General features: G+C 36.7%; 1 long non-coding RNA gene across 1 annotated transcript; it reads left to right on the top strand.

Moving 5' to 3' along the window:
• Positions 1-354: 354 nt before the first annotated feature.
• On the top strand, positions 355-4,651 carry LOC135087106 (uncharacterized). Its single transcript, XR_010260680.1, has 2 exons — positions 355-450; positions 1,491-4,651. It is a non-coding gene; the product is annotated as an uncharacterized LOC135087106 (long non-coding RNA).
• Positions 4,652-15,843: the final 11,192 nt, after the last annotated feature.

Below are 15,843 nucleotides of genomic sequence, written 5' to 3'. Positions count from 1 at the left end.
TCCGCCAAATCGTCGGCCTGAACGACGCTCAGAGGACCTCGCTCAACTTCACGTCCATCAACGAGTACGAGCAACGAGCGCTGCGCCTGGTGAGTGACGTCATCAGCCTTTAGAAGCCCGCTCCTGTTCGCCTGGCAGTGACGTCATCACCGCATGCTGCACTCGAACACCCGCGAGTGCCTCCGCCAAATCGTCGGCCTGAATGACGCTCAGAGGACCTCGCTCAACTTTACGTCCATCAACGAGTACGAGCAACGAGCGCTGCGCCTGGTGAGTGACGTCATCAGACTTTAGAAGCCCGCTCCTGTTCGCCTGGCAGTGACGTCATCACTGCACGCGGCACGCGAAACCCGCGAGTGCCTCCGCCAAATCGTCGGCCTGAATGACGCTCAGAGGACCTCGCTCAACTTTACGTCCATCAACGAGTACGAGCAACGAGCGCTGCGCCTGGTGAGTGACGTCATCAGCCTTTAGAAGCCCGCTCCTGTTCGCCTGGCAGTGACGTCATCACTGCACGCGGCACGCGAAACCCGCGAGTGCCTCCGCCAACTGGTCGGTCTGAATGATGCTCAGAGGACCTCAATCAACTTCACGTTGATTAACGAGTACGAGCAGCAAGTGACGTCATCATCAGCCTTTAGTCCACAACTGGGCAGGCCATAGGCTATGGCCCATAGCGTTCTATGTTAAATGCGGCTTTCCGCAACCTTAATTTAGGCTCATCAGTTCACTGGTTGGGAAACTACCCAAACTGCGTTTTTCAGCCCGTTTTCGCCTCTGGGGATCTGTCCTGCATATTATCAGGCCTGTTCATCTCCGCGAGTTTACATCGAAAACAAAACACGCACGATTGCCCCCTACAAGAGTACTATTCGACAAGGCCTCACATACGAGCGAACATTGACTCACGCACGCGTATTCTTGTGTATGATGGAAAAAAATAAAGAAAATGGTGTACTAAATACTGTGCAGTATTTAACTGCCTAAATAATAATAAAAACACAGAATGTACTTTTTTAAGTTGCCTGAAGACACTGAGAGGTAAATAAGTAGTTAATATTATTCATGATAATTCATGCTAAATCATGTATTTCCTCCGCCATTTTCTGCAGATTGGCACCTCACGTCACATCATTTTACCGAAGTCAGCCCTATAGCTTCGGCGCAGTACCGATCACTGACGTTTGTCAACAAAACTTCTGACAAACTTGCTTGACTCTTGAGACAAGCTAAATTACACCATATTGTTAATGACATTGAGCATACATTTTTTTAAATACCTTCGCGAAGTAAAACTTCTGTACGTAGTACTTATTATTATTCTGTGATATTATGTCGTGTAGAAATTCTCAATTTTTTAAATCAATAGACATCACCGCAAAACAATGCAATTTTAAAAAACCAATGAGCTTCCACTTCTTCATCAAACACACCAGGCCTTATATGAATAAACATTTCTGGGGGTGATTTTAATCATTTTTTTCCCACAGATCGGAACCTACCTACGTGACATCAAGACCAACCATTGCTCGCCGCTCACCGAGATGCAGTTCGATTCCATCATGACCATTATCCTAAACATGGCGCACCCGGCTGCCTAAGGGCACGTTGTAAGTGACCCTGTCACTTACCAACACCAAGCCATCAGGCACGCTTGGGAAGTACGCTTGTATGTGGACCTCCCGCCCGAAGACCGGACGTCGGAACGCCCAGCCGGGGGCGTTTCGATCGTGTAATAGACAATCGAAGCTGTGCAACTATTTTGTTCTTGTTCCTTTTGTAGTCCGTGCTAATAGGGCGTTTCACATTCTAAGTAGCAACTTCTGTGTATTTATTTAAGAGCACTATTAATGTAAACTGTGCACTTGTTGGTTTATGACTGGATTTAGAAATCAATTTGTCTTTGGATTGCCACTAAGGGTATCTTCTATACGAAATGTAAAAGTGTCAGATTTTTGTTGGTGTTGGTGGTGTCAGTAAGTAGAATTTGAAAGCTAAGGCTTGGCGAATGTACTCCCATTTTCATGTATATGTTACGGTTAATGTGATAAATTGAAAATTATGAATAATAATCTGTTATTATGAATAATAACCTGTTATTATGAATAATTACCGACAGTCGCGGTAAAAGTGATAAATTAATAACATTTAACAGTGATTATTTAATCATTCAACCTTAGTACTAACAAATATCATAAAAGAGAACAACATCTTGTGTACGTGCTCTTGTACAGCCAAAACTTTTGAACGTTTTGATATCATATATTAATATAATTTGGCATAATGAGTTTGGAATGTTTCTTGCATAATATTACTTTTCCATGATGCCCGTAACATAATGTTTTGATATAAAGTGAAAAATAGGTTAAGGTGCGGCGGGGGTGGGGGGAACCCCTAAGCCGCCTATTTAGTTTTATACACACATAAATGATCTCATATTCATCACATTTACCTAATCATGCGGTAATTATTCATAATAACCGGCGATTACACATAATTTTCACATTTATCACTTTGACCGTAACATATACGCATCTCTCTCTCATGCAAACATTCCAGAAATTTTGCGTAATCAAGCCAAACGACAATTTGTGTTTATGATCGTATTTGAATCGCATAGTTCAGTTGACACAAAATATTATCAAACTACAGAACTAAGAATGTGCGCAGTTTTGTATGGGGTAGTGTTTCATGGGAAAATATGTTCAATTTGGTCAATATCAATTAAAATTGCTCCAGTAATTAAAATGTAGTGCATATCGTATAGCAGTGTATGTACCTAAGTTCCTTTTTGAAAAAAGGTCAACCTGTAGTGACCTCATGTCAGTGTACTAGGATATAATTTCTGGAAGTGATACATTTTTTGTCATTTTAAACATGTAATTCACAGTAGCTATGATGAGTTTCTATAGATAAAAAGTGTATTATGAACTTTACAGGAAAATGTTAAGACCAGATTTTGTGGGATGTTACTCCCATAATATTTAGGTAGGTTTTGTATGAATAGCATTTGTACAAAATCGGTCTTTATTTTATAAAATTTTTACTTAACGCACTGTCTGGTTTCAATCGACAAGTTTTAAAATTTACTATTTTAAGAGTAGAGACAAAATGTTTTCTTGAAAATGTTTTACTAAGCGAGGTCCAAATTGAATCGCAATCTTATAGGGCATTGGTGCAAGAGTGTGAGGCGTACCTGGTTTTTTAAAAAGACTAGGCAATTGACTGCACGCGAATGTATCATGTTCAAATGTCCTGAAGAGCATGAGTTCAATATTTATTTTATATTTAATTATTTAATAAATTGACATGACATGAAATGTCAAGTGAACTTAAAATTTTGCGGTCATGTTTCGGCCTCGTGTGTATTTCGGTCTGACGTAAAACATTGTCGTCACGTGATCATTGTCCACCAGAGTATTTTCTATAAATAAATTCTAGAAGGATAGTCCATTGCGGTCCATATTTTGCGGATCCTTCAAACGGGTAATTTAGATATTTATCAGGTGGTGAATTAAAAGATTGAAAGTGTGATTCTACGTTAGGGAAAATATTTATCGTAAGAAACGGGTTTGGGATTAACGAACAAAAATCGAATTGTATTAGGCATTATTTAAACCTTGACTAAAATAACATCTCAAGGTGTGACTATGAAATTATATGTCCATGTACGTCTGTACTATTTAAATGATATAAATGTATTTATAAAAGTATTGCATAGTCTTGAGAGAGACATTGTTGGACACTTTTTTTTTTTGAGTAGAGGGGATAAAATTAATACATGTGTAATGAAATCGATGTTAGGTGATAATGACTTTATATTAATCTGAATGTCACTTTATTATAGTAATCTTAATACATTACACAGGCCTTGTTTATGGAAACAGGGCGGAGCCAAAGAAGGTGGAATTAATATGGTCTGGAAGCATTACGTATACAGGTCCATAAACGGGGTCTATACATGTTAGCTGTTAATATCGATAGAGGGCCTGTACAGAGTTGCACTTGGCGTCTTGATTGTATGTACATGATCGAGAACTCGCTTGGTATTTAGGTTGGAAATGCGCTTTTCGAACGTGGAGAATTGTCCCAGGCCCTCAAGTAACCACATAATCATAATAATCTTATTTAAATATTTGATAAGTGTAGACAATACTTATGGAATCAAATCGATCTTACCGGACCCTTCTTCTATTTAAACTGAGCTCAATCTATCCTGAATAGAATTATTTTTGTCCACGGTCTCCTCTAGTCAAGTTTCTTCCATCTAAGGCCAAAAGACTATTTATTTTTGTAATTTCCCTAAAATTTTAATAAGTAAGTAACTTATATTATTGGTGTTAGATCTAAGATCCGAAAGTTTTTAAAACCAAATGCATTTAATTCTACAAATCGATTTGTTTTACTCTGACGCTTTATGATATGTATGAAGGCGTCGATTAAATACTTTTCAGTATGGATAATTTTATTATTGTATTATATACATAATTACATACATTTATTAATATCAATATGCACATTATTGTATTTCACAAAATTACTGAAGTTTTGTTTTTTGTCACAACTTTATTATTCAATTTATTATCATATTATAGTATAATATTTATGTATTAGAAATAAGATGGAACTTAAATAAATTATATTAAAGATCTTCATTTTTTTTTAACATCCTACTTGCAAAAACTAACCAAACTATTCTAGTAATTGAAAAGTATCGCCCTTGACGCTCTGCTCAATGAAGTTGTTCGCTAGGGGTGATAGGCCGGTGCCAGACGCCCTAGCGAGAGTGTGGACTGTGGATGAGTCGTCTGCAGCGGCTCATCAAATCCACTGATGAACACCATCGGCGTTTATATTAACTTTTTATTTTGTTTGTTTTATGGTTTTATGATTAACCCAAGTGGAAATACTTACCTTTACTAATTTATTGAGCTGAGCGAAAGAAATAAGCACGCGAACATTTAAGTAATCATATCACACTTATATTATTATCGTCGGCCGTTTGGTGTAGTGGTTCGAAACGGACTACTATTCCGCCGGAGGTAGCGGGTTCGATTCCCGCACAGTACAAACATTTGTGTGCATGAAAATATTTGTTTGTATTGGACTGGGTGTTTTCTATGTATAATAAGTATGTATTTACAAAAAAAAGTATTTAAGTATGTTTATATCCGTTGTCTAGTACTCATAGTACAAGCTTTGCTTAGTTTGGGACTAGAAACGCAGTGTAAAATGTCTAAGGATATTTATTTATTTATTTATTATTATATTCTATAGGCGAAAGTATATGTTTGTTACTACTTCTTCACACAAAAACAGCTGAACTGATGTTGATGAAACTTTACAGTATTATTATTGTTTATAATAACCCAGAATAACATAATTTGGTTAGCTAGTTCCCTAAGCAGGATGGCATCTGACCCGCGGGGCATAGGCTGGTGCCGGACGCCCCAGGCGGCTTGTGTCGATGAGTCGTCTGCAGCGACTCATCAAACCCACTGATGAATCCTCCTTGATGACCGGAGGGGTCGATCTCTTTACAACTTCGAAAAACTTGTGTGTTCGCTGCGCAATATCATCAATATAGATATTTGTGAAAAGCTGCCGAATTAGAGATATTTTTTCACATTTTGTTACAAGGATTAAGGAGTTAAAATGATAATATTATAATGATCTGATGCATGGACCTATAAAAAAAGGCGGACGGAACTCGCGCTACAACAAAACTGTGACGCAAAATTTTGGCGTTTGTCTATTGTGTGAGTGAATTTAGGGATGCCATGTTAGCCAAAACATTATACCCATTTATTTTAAGAAAATCAGAGATCGGCAGATGTTACTTGGAAATGTAGACAGAATTATTCCGTGCCATTTTAAAAGGATGAAAGGTGTATGCGTTGAGTAGGCGCGAAATTTTCAATGTTCAAATTTTCTTACATTGTTTGCAAGTCAGTGTGTCAGGGTATGTACATAATGTGGATCAAAAATGATTCACGCAGTTACAAATTACGAATCTTGTGTACATTATAATCATAATCTTTTGCATCATCAATATATTATTATTATCTCTGATAGATTTTTTTTAACATACAACCTGACACTGACTTGCAATCAATGTAAGAAAATTTGAATTTCGCAGTTCCACATTTTTGGGAAGGATCAAATTTGCCCATGAAAATATATCCCATTAAAACACAATTATTATGATAAATTATTTTATTTCCATAGTATGCGTAATACATAACTAAAAAGTCCTAAAATCATTATTAATGTCCCATATTTCGGGTAATTTTCCCACGTAAATAACTGAGAACACTGGTCTTTGACGTATTATTTTTTCGAGTGAATGACGTTTGATTTCAATTAATTTCAATATTTTAATGTCGGGAAATAAGTGATTGGATTATTATTTTGCCTGTGAAATGTGATTCCTTAATTTTTGTTTGTTCGAACAGAACGGTTTTTACACAATTTCATCACACAAGACATGTCGTATTCGTGTTGTTTTTTCGATGCTTAAATGTGTCAACTGTGTGAAGTTTTCACTCGAAGTGGTGTAACAGGGTGTGAATGTGTGCGTGCCGGCCTGTACGTACAGGCAAGCTGGTGTATCCTAATGTCACAGTATTTTGTTGATGAGAATCCGTCCGACTTTTTTTATAGGTCCATGATCTGATGGAAGACTGAAAAACGTTCGATTCTATACCTACTATAGACAAATACATTAATAATGACCTCGCTTTCGTCTAACCTCCTTTCTATCGGAGGATCGTAGCTCGGATTGTGTGTGCTCGCTTTGCATGCGAGAGACACCAGGTTCGATTCCCGCTCGAAAAATTGGTAGGTTAAATACGCTTAGAATTTTTTTCTTGATGAAGATTTAACATTTTTAAGTTTTTTACTTTGAGTAATTAGATACATTATATTGATTACAATTTTTTTAATCTTGTTGATATCCAAAGGACATTTTTTTTTAAATTATAATTTTTTTTATTTATCCAAGTTTTTATTGTGACAAAACACTTTCTCTAAGTAGATTGATCATTTAGAAAAATATTCACGTATACAATAAGTTTATTATAGAGTTGTTTTGGGGATTGTTTCTAGAACTTTTATTTAACATAACTTTTCCATTAACTTTGCAAACTCAATCATAAAAAATATGTGAAAAAAAAATAGTAGGTGCAAAATTACACTGTTCGCAATATAATTGTAACTCTAGATTTGCAATTTTTGTGTCTGTTTCTTATACGAGTAAATGGTAAATGCATGAAAATTATTGTTGAATCGGCAGCACTATGTCGCTGTCAGCGCAGTAGACAAATTTTGCAGCTTTGCGCAGTGGGTTGGGCTTGTTGTAACCCACTCCAAAGCACTAAGGCCACAGCTAAGGCGGTGCGAAAGTTAAGGCTAGTCGCCACTGAGGCAGCGGGTCGGTTCGGAAATGGCCCGGGGCGAGATGATTTTCAAAGTTACTTAGGGCTGATTTTTCAATCGTCAGATAACTTATCTGAAGAATAAGTTTGGCATATTGACAGTTTCAGTTTTCAAAATGACAAAAGTTTATTCTTTAGTTATAAGCTAACTGATGGTTGGAAAATCAATCCTTAGACCATATTTATTTATAACTAGCGGCCGCCCGCGACTTCGTACGCGTGGATCTCGTTTTACCCCCTTCATCTATCTTACGCGGTTTAGATTCTTTCATACAAAAGGATTTTCCCGCTAATTCCCCTTTCCGTGGGAATTCCTAAGTATACTATAACCTGCCCAGGAGTATGAAGAATAATTGTACCAAGTTTCGTTAAAATCCGTCGAGTAGTTTTTGTTTCTATAAGGAACATACAGAAAGACAGACAGACAAAAATTTTACTGATTGCATTTTTGGCATTAGTATCGATCACTAATCACCCCCTGATAGTTATTTTGAAAATATATTTCATGTACAGAATTGACCTCTCTACAGATTTATTATAAGTATAGATTTAGCCTTTCATGCTATCCAACTTTGGAATTTCCAATGCGAATGGTAGGTACTAACCGCACATTAAAAAAATATTTACATTGGTAGTTTTTTCATATTCGTAATCGTTTCGTCCTTTATTTTTATGGTAATCAATCACAATTGCTTCGCAATTTGTTATGAAATGGAATGAATGAAAGTATTCTTACTTTGTCAAGAAGTTTTACGTAGTATAGGTACCTAAGTTTTTATTTTACGTGATAGTAAAAAAATCTTATTAACTGCACCTATCTACATTTTAACCGGGATACGTCCTCTGGTGGACGAAGGCCTTACTGTGGTCCTGCTGCACTGCCCGTTTCCTGATGCTAACCGGGTCTTCGGTCGGCCTGTCTGCATTGAGTTTTCCAGTGCGTTATAATGTTTTGCCCCGATGGCTTTCTGTGCAAAGTTCCCCACCCACTGCCACTTGAGATTGTCTATTCTGCGGGCTAAGTATGTCGGATAAGTTAGATCTCCAGCAGGTTTCCTCCTTTCTGATTCCATCTCTTAGGTCTTGAAACTTTTTATTCTATCTTTGTTTCAGCTGCGGAAATATGGCTCAGGTAGTCTTGAGGAGACCAAGGTATTTTGGATGAGAAGATATCGGGAAACTTGCTTAAAATTAATGTCGTGTTTATTGGGTCATTTTAGACCCACTCATATGGGTCCGAATCACAGTTGTGTCCACCCCCTTAACGGATCGATGAAATCGACAAAGACGGAATAGGTAAAGATAGCTCATTCATATTACTAACGGGCAGGTGTAGTTGCGTGAAACCTATTCCTTAAGCAGTTAATTGACAAACCAGACCTTAGTTATGTAAGAAAAGGGCTTTATAACCAAAATTCAAAATCATGTAACATGCTTTTTGAAGCAGGTCCCTACCGAACAGAAAGCAGACAGACTTGAATTTTCAGCTCTGTCTATCTTTCTCACTCGTGAAGAGATGATTTCAGGAGCGAGAGCGACAGACGGACTTGGAAAAGCGGAAATCGCTTTTCAGAATAGGATGAATCCCGCTCGTTCCCATTGCCGCTAAGGGATGGCGACACCCTGTCTGCGTTATGTCAAAATAATGCAAATTTGCTTTAAATAAAGGTTTCCTGAATGCATTTATCATGTTTTTCGTATGAATAAATTGACTCATATGTAGACTTCACATTAATTTGAAATAACGGTTTTTTGAATGAATTCAATTTTTTTAGGGTAGAAAACCTGAATCGCGGTATGTTGATTTTAGCCGTCGCTAAGTATATATACGGCTGGTCTCGTAATACTGTTGGGAGGTCCGTTGTTACGCAGGAAGGCTGTGTGGGTGCGAGCAGTTCTAACTCGCCCGCGCCGCGAGTGGGACGCGGTTGATTAAAACCTTTCCCATTAGGGCCTTCGACCACCTTAGGCAGCGCGCCGCGCCTGGGACGCGGTACACAAGTCCCTTGCGAGGCTCCGATGCGAATCCGGCGGATCATCCGGAGCCACACACCACTGTTGTAACAAATTTGACCTCCTTTTTGTATTTCCAAGAGTCGTTTCAATGTTATTTTTTAAATTCAGTAATAACGGCGGAATCCACAGCAACTAATTTGTAATCAATTGTTATGGATAAATGAAACCTATGAAACTGCAGTTATTTCTGAATTTCATGACTTCTTTCATGATTTCTTTCAGGATTGTTTTTGTCATTAATTGTTTTATGTTTGTTTTTTAATAAGTTCTACAGGTTTACATTACCAAACGTTTATTTTAAAAAGCGTCTACACCGCGTTCTTGTATCCCTACCTTAACATTTATTTCTTTGTAACTAAATTAAAACCTCAATGTCCAAAGACAAAAATGTCTTTTTTGAGTTGCTTGTTGGTGTTAAGAGTGGGCTCATTAAAATAGTCCAGCAGCCGACGACGCGGGGTTGAACCAGCATTCCTCGAATGTATTTTTACACTTTTACAAAGTCCATGGAATCTCGGACTCGGACTTCTCGGATTATAGATAGAAATGGGTTCAATTCCCGCCTTAGGCAGTTCGATTTTTTCAAATTATAGATAGAAAACCAATAAAAACAAATATTTTCATGTTTGTACTGTGTGGGATTCGAACCCGCAATCTCGGTATAGTCCGTTTACGAACCACTACCACACCACTACACCAAACGGCCGACAAACGCTATTGTAAGAGTCGGGCTGGCTGAATCGAAATCCGTGGAACGTGGGTTCGAATCCCGTCGTCCGATGGACTACTGTTTATGGGTCATTCCATAAAAATCTGTATATTTTCGACGTCATTTTGTCCGTAACTTTTTTAAGATGCTTTTGAATACTTTATTAGTGTAAATTATAGTTTATTAATTAATTATGTTATGTCTAAAAGGGCCAGTCACTTAATGCTTTATTTTAGGAGAAATTATAATTTTCAATTTTTTCATACTACATCACTCCTATATGACTTCTAATAAAGTATAAACTTATAACCTTAACATTTATAGATAAGTTTAATATACATAATGTAGTTGTTTTGTTAGTATCACTATATAAAAAACATCATTCCCTAACTAGTAATTTAGTCCCAAGTGCCGTTTAAAGCTAGGGCCTGACGCTCTAGGGACTGACGATTTGGAGTAAAACTTAACACAAATGCAGATTAACTTTATATTATAAGATGCTTAATACGATGTGCCGAAAATAGCCAAAAAACCACACGTAAATACTAATTAAATTAATACAATTTCTTATTGTAATCAATAAAGCTACTCAACTAGGGACTGACGAAGTGACTGGATTAACACATGTTTCCGCAACAACTGGCACGTTTGCACTAATTCAAAAAACGGCTACCGCAAAGCCAGTATGGTCTGAGGATAACTTCGTATCGTACTTTAAACTCAACTAAATGTCATTCACTCTAAATACATATTAAAGCGCAAAATTATAAAATCAGTGCGTGGCGAGGGAATGACGCTAAAAGCTGTAGACTCTTTTTTAACTAAAGAAAATCAAATTATTGTTTATTGAAACCGCAAAATATTAATAGAATTTGGTGTAATATACATTCAAATAGATTATTCGGTAATTAAAATAAAGGATAAAGTTGATGTGTTTATAAATGTGGGTCCCAAAACACAAACTTTTGGAGTATGGACATGCCTAGGGAATGACGTTTTGGGTCATTCAAAAGGGATTTAAGATGTTTTAAAAATAGTTTCAAAAAATATAAATGGGTGATGAATAAAGCACATTGCGAGCTGTTATTTAACAATTTTGGAATAAAATATTAACAAATATTTCATGTGAAATGTGACGCGGACTAAGAGTTGACATATTTTTGTGGAATGACCCTTATTTATTTATTTATTTGCTTGTCCAGCGGTAAATCTATAATACCGAAATGAATCGCAAAATGTGTTGGTAAGCGCATAATTCAACAACGCCTGGACTAATGAGGGTTTTCGCGTATGAAAAATCCGCGAGATGGCAATACCTAGACGCGAGGTCCAAATGCTGCATGATTGGTTATTTTTGACATGACATTGACAGATATGTCAAAATCCACCAATCACGCAGCAGTCAGACCCCACATCCACGTCCCGCCATCTAGCGGATCTTTCATACGCGAAAACCCTCATTTTACCAATTCTTTTTTTTTAAATGTTCGTTGAAGTCTAAGGATGGTTTTTACGGTTAGAAAAATTCGAATAATAGTAATACAATAAAACTATTGTACCTTGCACACATAATGATACCCCGTGGGGCACTGTAAAAATCAACAAAGAGGGCGACACTGGCATCACAATTAATTTTTAAATAATTCGTATTTTGTATTTTATTAAAGAATCTCTAACACATTTATAGGTAAATACAGAGATAGGTAGATTATAAATACAGACAGATTCTTTTAACTTTGTAATTTTTATTATCTTCGAAAACTTCCGAACAGTTTTTTTAACGGGCTAACGAACAGTGTGAGCTCTTCCTATGAAAAGTTTTTTGAGTTGATTTGAAAATGCATTCAAAGGTAGGTCTTTTATATTATTTGGAATAAGTACTGTTATTTTCTCGTACTAATAGTTTAAAGAAAACTACTAAACTGCGTTTTAACTTGTTCTGTCTATCATTTCGTTTTGCTACACTGTTTTTTTTTTGTTTTACTTACATGGTTCCGATCGATGATTAAGTATTCAGGGTGGAATTTTGTAATGGCACCTGAAGGGAAAGTACTCTTATAATAATACTGTAGATATAAAATGTAACTCAAAGAAAATATTAGGTGTTTTATTTATAGAAAGAAAACACTTCGTCTGTTAAAATGACACCCTGTACTTTTATTGTATCGATCTTTAAGAGTCAATTTCTCTCTAACAAACTTGATAAATCAAAAGAAAGGAAAATGTATAACGATATACGTAAGTGTGTGGGATTGTGGACGTGGTGAACCCACTTTCTACAAATGATTAACGGTACTATTAATAATTTAACTAAAATCCAATCATTAATTCCTCTAAAGCGTCAAGTTATGTCGTCCAAATTCTTCATAAATTAGTAAAATACTCATATTTGAAGAGCCCAGCCAGTTGCAGAAGTTCATAAGTCCAAAAACCATGTCAATGCCATGTTGAAACAAAAATAAAGATCTTCAATGATATTTGTATAAAATCAAACGTCACTGTACTTTTGACTAGCTCCTTCAAAGCGATTTCCAGTTCGGTGGTAGTTGCCTCCTCCTGGGTAGGGTAAGATGGGGCACAGTGTTACAAAAAAAAATATACGGGACTACAATGACAAAAATATTGCTTCAATCAGCTAGTTTTTGGTATAAAAATGAACTTTAACAATCCCTCTTTAATTGAAATAACTCAAACATTAACATTATTAGGAACTACTAAATTTAAATTGTACTTTAAATAAATCAGTCGATTGTAACACTGAGCCCCGTATCTGGGGTAGTCTGTTACAGAGTAAGGGGCGCAATGTTACAACAAAATAATAGGTTCGGTTCAAGTGGAAAATAGAGACTATTGTCAATTTTGCCATTTCGACGTAAGTAGCAACGTCGTTGTCCTATCCTCAATATCGTATATTAAGTAATTTTCAAAAATAATGCTTTAACCATCAAAATCCCTTCTGCCATATCTTTTTCACTGTAAAGACCATAATCTGTCTTCCTCTTACGATTCCGCACCATTTTCTTTTAATACCTTGAAATGGTACAAAAACATTTTGTAATTGGGGCTGACTTTTACAGTGTCACACAGTGCCCCGTAACACAGTGCCCCAGAGAGGCAAACCAAATTGAAAAAATCAAATTAATACTTTAAGGTATGTTTACAACAAACAATTCAACGGTAATATGTAGCTAAATAAACATAAAAATAAAGAAAAATATCCACATTGACCTGAATACAACACGTCCGGCAAAAAATTAAAAACTTTGAAACGGTTTTTTCGACGTTTAATAACACAAAAACAATTTTTGTTTGTTAATTTTCAAGCGCGGTACAATCTGTGGCAGGAACAACGGTTCAAAGATGGCGGCTTATGAGCTTGACATACGTGAATACCAACATCATACAATTAATAGAAAGGGACGGAGAAATGTGCATTGTAACATTGTGCCCCGTGTAACATTGTGCCCCACCTTACCCTACGCCTAGTGGCCTATGGTTGGCTTCATTAGATGATAAAGTCCATAAGTGGACTTAAAAGACTTCTGCAACTGAGCCCTTCGATTTGTTCTCTCAATTTTTAAACTTTTTCATAAACCACAACGTGGAAGCTTTGGCCTGTATCTCACCTGATGGACGTGGTGATCCGGCCGAAGGTGGAAGCGAGCTTCACCTGAAATTCTCCACCACAAAGAAACTAGAAACTGGCTTCCTATCTTTAGTCAGGCAGAGTTAGAAACGAGCCCTACCACCAACCAAACCGAACAAAAAATCTGCGCCCACTGTGAATCGAACCCGGGACCTCTGGTTCTGAAGCGACTGGATTATAGACCACAGAGGCCACCCAGGCGGTTTTATTATAGTAGGTACATATAGTATAGTATAGATGACCCACGCTGAACTGTCCCACCAAACTCAAAGACAGGGGGGCGCTACCATCGTTCAACTATATGGTTTCCAACATGGCAAAAATCGGAACCAGCGATCCGGTATTGACGGTGGCGCCCCACTGTCAATGTCATCGATAGGACAGTCCAGTATTTTGGAACTATAGTAGTATATGAAATAAAAATCATTTTTGTAAGTTTTATCAAAATCTATAGCCTGACCAGGAACATAAAAACCCTCGCCATGTTGCGGAAAACTAATGGTACTAATTTCTTTTAATGGCAACAGTAACTGAAAACTTCATTGACATGTCACCTTGCATGTCAGTCTATTGCTGTCAAAGTGTAAACAAACTTTATTTTAAATGTGCGCAATTGATTTTGTGAATTAAATTGCTACAATCTTTTTATAGTCGTGAAAGAAAAGTGGTTCACAATGTGTTTAAGTATTTGTCGAAGAGAAATACTAAGGGTTCGGACAATATTTTCATTGAATAATTTTTCCGACAAGGGTGTCAAATTGACTGACATGTTTATCGTATAGTACAGTCCACTATGAAAATTAGCTGTGGTTTGTTTCAACTACCTATTTTAAAGTTTTTTGTCACTTTCTTAGTGTTGAATTTTATGGAATTGGGAAAGAAGTACCGAGTTCGAAGCGTTCATGAGCAGACATTGCAGTTGAATATTCAAGTTCTGAATTTGATTATTGATGAATAATAAAATAAATCCTACTAGCTCGATTGATGTTTTCATTTAATTTATTTAAACCAGGTTACCTATAATAATATTTTTTCGTTAATTCATGAAAATATCAAATTAGCCCGTAATCCTGAATCCTGATACATAAAGTTAGCCTATTCATTTAACACAGGTACGACTGTACTCAGTGTTGCACTATCAAATGCAATTGACGCGCCTCTATGCCCATTTCTATGCCAGGGTTTTTATGTTCCTGGTCAGGCTATAGCATTTTTTTGTTTTGGCCAGAGAAGAAAAGAGATTATTTTTCCAGACAGAATTCCTAAGAAGTACGGAGAAAAGGCCGCTACCAATAGATCAACATGGAAAGCATTGGGGGAGGCCTATGGTATGGCTGAAATGATGACGGAGAAAAGTAGGAGCATTTTCGTGTCATCTTAACCTCGATTGTTTTCAATTAGTTACTCACATTATTTTAAATCGCCTCGTTTCTGCTAGCTAGGTAATCAGCGACAAAGCGATTATTTATTTTATAAGAAACATTTTTTCTGCGTTAGTTACTTAAATTAAACGCAACGCAAAATTGATTCGGGTAAGATTCGGAACATGAAGCTACAGATAAAAATGGAGGCCACACTCCGAATACCTACTTGAAGCACAAACTAAGTATCACTATCTCGCTCTCTGTGGGCAGACTCGCTCTTTCTAAATAAACAAAAAATATAAAATTGCTCAAATTCAATGAAACCAATGTAAAATCTTTATTTCTTGACATAGGTATCATTAAAAATGATAAGTGTAATTACTGGTAAAACGTTTTAGGAAGAAATTACTGTAAAAAATGTGAAAAATGTTTACAATGATCCAATGTCGGAAATCACGAAATAAACACTTACGCGTGGAATCTTATGTCACTTCCAGGACACCACGTACTACCGCAACCACGCACTACAAAATTTTGCACCAATTCTTGTGATAAAACAATGATTATTTCCTGTAAACAATCTCAAACGAAATTAACTGCTTAATAAACAAAATAGTAAACAACCGCCATGATGGGCCGGATTGGGCCGATGTTGCCACATGGTACCGATTA

This window comes from Ostrinia nubilalis, chromosome Z (assembly GCF_963855985.1).
Source record: "Ostrinia nubilalis chromosome Z, ilOstNubi1.1, whole genome shotgun sequence".
NCBI classification, from domain to species: domain Eukaryota; kingdom Metazoa; phylum Arthropoda; class Insecta; order Lepidoptera; family Crambidae; genus Ostrinia; species Ostrinia nubilalis.
This window is presented reverse-complemented; position numbering and strand designations above follow the sequence as displayed.